Raw genomic sequence first — 5,025 nt, 5'->3', positions numbered from 1 at the left:
GATTCAGGGGGAGCAAGACATCTAAGGGAAAGAAATCATTCAAATTCATTGCATATCTTTACTCTTGGGGACATGTCTAATCCAATGTGGTACCCAGTACTCACTCTCTACATGTCATCCCAGTCTTGGTATTCTTGTGGGTTCTTTTGTTTGCTCTGGCTAGTGGATGTACCTGTGTTATCTAACCTTGTTTGTGCAATTCCATCCTAAGCCAACTCAAGACTACAAGGTAAGTATATGCATCAAAATCATGAGTATGAGGAATTCTTGCTTATGTACATACTGTTTGCAAGAAGGACTCATAAGCATGAAGGTATTTTCCTTAATAATCTTTTGCTCTGATGCATATGGCCAAGATACATGTAACACATTGCCTACTCTGTCATGATTATGCTCTCACATGCTTCTATATTTTATATTCACATGATTGCATACATGTAGGGGGAGCCTATGTTTGTTACATGTTCTTCCAAAGCTTTACTTGCTATTCTTTGTATCTTTATCTAAAGCTTTGATGTATGTTGCCATCAATTACCAAAAAGAGGGAGATTGAAAGCACAAGTGCTCCCCAGGTGGTTTTGGTAATTAATGTCAACATATCTCTTGCTGGACTAACACTTTTATCTAGTATGTTTCAGATAAGTTCAACAATGGAGTGGCATGGACTAAAGGATGTGGGAACTCCTTCAAGATGCTAAGGACAAAGGATTGGCTAAAGCTTCAAGCTCAAGACTCTTCATTTTACATTTTAGTGATCCAAGATCACATTGAGTCCATAGGAAAAGCCAATACTATCAAGGAGGGATGAGGTGTTGCTTAATGAGCCTCTTGCTTCATGTGCTTAATGATATGCTCCAAAACCCTCAGCTAGTTTCCCATATCCACAAATGACCTAAACCCTAAGCCAAACTCGGACCTACCGATTCTTTCTATCCGGCGCCACCGAGTTTCACTTGTCATAGCCACTGCCAAACCCTAAGCAAATCGGTTCTACCGATAGGGATCTCGGTCTCACCGAGACGGGATTGCAATTTCTCTGTTTCCTTTGAGGGGTAAAGCCAAGTTGTCTTTGATGCATGCGGGAGTCTAGGCTGCGAGTGCTAGAGGCCCAAATAGAAAACTTAAAAGAAGGTTGGAGGCCCAGCGATTGCAGGCGAACAGGCAGCAAACTGCCGTCTAGGTCTCACGAGCGGCGATCGGGGATTGACGAAGGCCCTAGCAGTCCGCAGTCGTGCCAGCGCCGGCGCAGTTACTTCCGATCTAATCCCATTGCTGATCGTCTTGCGGCGTGAAGATGCAACAGCCGTGGACCGCGGTTCTGTTAGTTGCTTCAATCAGGATTGAGGAACACCTCCAGGCCAAACTATGTTTTAATCTCCAAGTGCAAGGTCTTATTTTCAGTTCATTTTCTTTGTATTTGAATGATCTATTCATCTAGCGAGCGTTAGAAACTAATTAGATTATGTTTGATCAATACTTATAACTTGTTAGGTTTTGTTCCCGAATCTTCATCATGTCTAGCAGAATTAGGAAGCATGAATCCAGTTCTGCAAAGCGTAGGAAGAAACAAAAGACTCGAAGATGAGGTTCAATCTCTAACAGGTTCCCTTGATAGATATTTGGTGAAAGACCCCCAACATAAATCTGAAAATCAAAGTGCTCATGATGCAGAAATTGATGATGTAATATTGCCAGTGAAGGGCTGATGGTAATTTAGCCGATGGAGGTGATGATGTTGATACTGCCAATGAAAACGACTTGAGGTACGTTCATTGTTTTGCAATCCCTTTACCTTTTTAGCATTAGTGCTGATATATGTCTAAATAAGGTACAAATAAAACAGGACTTGAAATTATATAATAAAGTGAGAGTATGCTTTACGCATAATAATTCTTTTGTTTAAAATTTTGGGCCACATTTTGGTTTTCACCCAGGGCCCTGAATTTCTGGAGACGGCCCTCTGTTTAATAGAAATAGTTTATTTAGGAAGTGGTTAATATAACTAGTTTATTTATAGTAAATGCTTAGTAGAACTAGTTTATTTATACTAAGTGCTTAATAGAACTAGTTTATTTAGTAAGTAATTAATAGAACTAGTTTATTTAGTAAGTGCTTAATAGAACTAGTTATTGACAAATTAGTTATGCTTCAGCATAAGTGATTAAAGACCACTCAAATACATGTTGATAGAATATATTTTTTATGCAGAAATCAAGTATTTTCCCCTGCCTCATCCCCGCATTTGTCCCCATCGCCGTCCCCTTAAAACCTCTAGGCGAGAATAGCCAAATCCCCATGTTGTTGATATAGATGATAATGCGTTGTAAATGTTGATGATGAAAATTCTAGTGCTAGTCGCCATGTCATTGATGTCGATGATGATGCATTCTGAATACAGAGGATGTCTTGGTGTTCTTATTTCCAATGTACCTCCGAGTGGCCTATGTTTTGCCGGAATATTGATTTGCTTTCATTCCGGCAAATTTCAGGCGTTCGATATGTCCTGTCTTTAGCAAAGGTCCTGCTGAATTTTATCAAATTTTAGCATGACCTATGCTACAATGTGATTGATCGCGGGAACGGGAATTCAATGATATTTCGACAAAACATAGGGCATTTTTTCTATGTCATTGCTCGATATATCAAACGGGTATATAAAACATGAACTTCAGCTAAAAGGTGTCCAAATGGGGCTTGCGATATACCGTTGAAAAGCTATGGACACCAGTATCATGTCCCAAGTTAAATTTTTGGCAAAATATAAGCGGTTTAAGAGCAGTCTTGAAAACCGTTTTTTCTTCGTACAAAAAACGTGAATCGTATTTTCGATCGCATTTCTAAACCGTTTATTAGAATGAGGTAAATAATATGGCGTTGGAAAGCTGCTGCAAAACCGTTCCTTCAACACGTGAAAATTTTCTCCAATTCCCTATGGATAAAGAGTAATTTAGAAAATCGTAAAATTTCACAAACCGAACAGCCGAGTTTGTATTTTCAATCTCATTTCTAAACGGCTAATTCAATTGAGGCAAATGATATGGCGTTGGAAAGCTGATGAAAATGCACTACTTTTTCATGTAGAAAGTTTTTCCTAATTTTGAAACGTTTAAGAGTAATTTAGAAAACGGTACAAGTTCCATCGAGTTTGTATTTTTGATCTATTTTTTTAACCGTACGTCCGAATGCATCAAATGATATGGCGTTGGAAAGCTTGAGGAAATGCGAAACTTTTTGGTATACATTGTTTCTCCCAATTCCTTACTTTTTTAAGTAAATTTTAAAAGTGGTTAAAAAATGTATTTTCGCCATAATTTCTACAAACTTTATCAGAATGGGGAAATAATATACTGTTGAAAAGCTAAGGAAAATGCCAAACTTTTTTATGTTGATGGTTTTCTGTGATTCCTAGCCGTTTTCAAGTAATTTTGAAAATGGTGAGAGCATTCGTTCTACCTTTATCACGAAACAGATTCTTCGAAAATGCTCCACGTGAAGAACCTGAACTTCTCGGCATGTCTACTTGAACTTCACTCTGTTTTTCACGTGCTTTTTTTGCTCTTAGATCTCCATCCACTGCTCGTAGCTCTCCATCCACTCACCGGAATTGAGCAAGTGATATACCGATGGAAAGCTGCTGTAAACACGCAACTTTTCCATGTTGATCGTTTTTTCATACTCGCTACAATTTTAAAAGTTTTTCATCTCAAATTCATTCACTATAGTAGTCGAACTTCGTGTTGTTTTCATGTTGAACTTCTGTGGCGTATTTTCATTTGTAATTTTCCATCCATTTGTTGTCAGTGTTACACAAATGATATTCTTTTTGTACAAACCTCTCTCGCAATATTTTTTTAACTTTCTCCGACCGAGGACTTGAATTTACACAAATGATATTCCTGTCGTTTTGAAGTAAATTAGAGAAATGACGAGATCATGATTTCTGCCTTCATTGCGAATGGCAACGCACTGCGTGAAGTAGTTGAACTTCTCGGGCATGTTTGTTTGAACCTCACTTTGTTTTTGACGTGTTGTTTTTTGCACTGCGTGAAGTAGGTGAACCTCTGGGGCATGTCTATTTGAACTTCACTCTATTTCACTTTATTATAATTTTATTATATGAAATACACACCATGTAGTACTGAACTTCTGGTTGTTATCACTTTGCTTCTCTCTCGTTTGAGAGAACTTTTTTAAAACACAAAAAACAACATGTTTTTTTAATATATTTTGGACATTTAAATACACTGTGAACCTCTCTCACAAGAATTTTTTGAACTTTTCCTCGTCGAGCACTTGAACTTCTAGCAACCATTTTTTCGTTTATCAGTTGTTTTTCAAAGTGCAAAAAATGGCATTATGTTTTTTATTTTTTGAACAGGTAAATCCTATGTTTTAATAAATTCCGAACTTTTATGTTATTTCAATTTGAACTTCAACTTTTTATATTTTTGAGTAAAGAATTGTATTGGATTTTTCCATGACCCTTTAGTCCCGGTTCAATCCAGAACCGTCCAGAACCGGGACTAAAGGGCGCGGCCACGTGGAGCTCTTATGATTTTTTTTTTAAAAAAATTGAATTTTTTTTGAATTTTTTTTTGATTTTCAAATTTCTGAATTATTTTAAACTCTAGTCTGTAATCACCACCCCTCATCACTTCTCAATTTATCCTCTAATCACCCCTCATCATTCCAAATCATCTAACTTCCCGAACGGTCACCCATCCTTCCACTCCCCCAGCCTGAGCACGCTTAATTTCCGGGTTCTATTCTCCCTCGTTCCAAGTCTGCACTTGTTGTTTTCCTGACAATACTAAGATGTCAATCCTATTAACCTTCAGGAATTTTGCTTGAGCATGAAGTGACATATTTCATAGTTTTATTTTGAAACTATTGTTTTAAAAAACAATAATTATTTAGTAACACTAAAATTTCTTGAATAATTAGTTTGTCCATTGTTTGACCACAGTTTGACCACGGTTTGACCAGATTTGACCAAAATTGAAATAACTGAAATAATTATTTAGT

This window comes from Triticum urartu, chromosome 4A (genome assembly GCF_056163025.1).
Source record: "Triticum urartu cultivar PI428250 chromosome 4A, HENAU_Tu73, whole genome shotgun sequence".
NCBI lineage: Eukaryota > Viridiplantae > Streptophyta > Magnoliopsida > Poales > Poaceae > Triticum > Triticum urartu.
This window is presented reverse-complemented; position numbering follows the sequence as displayed.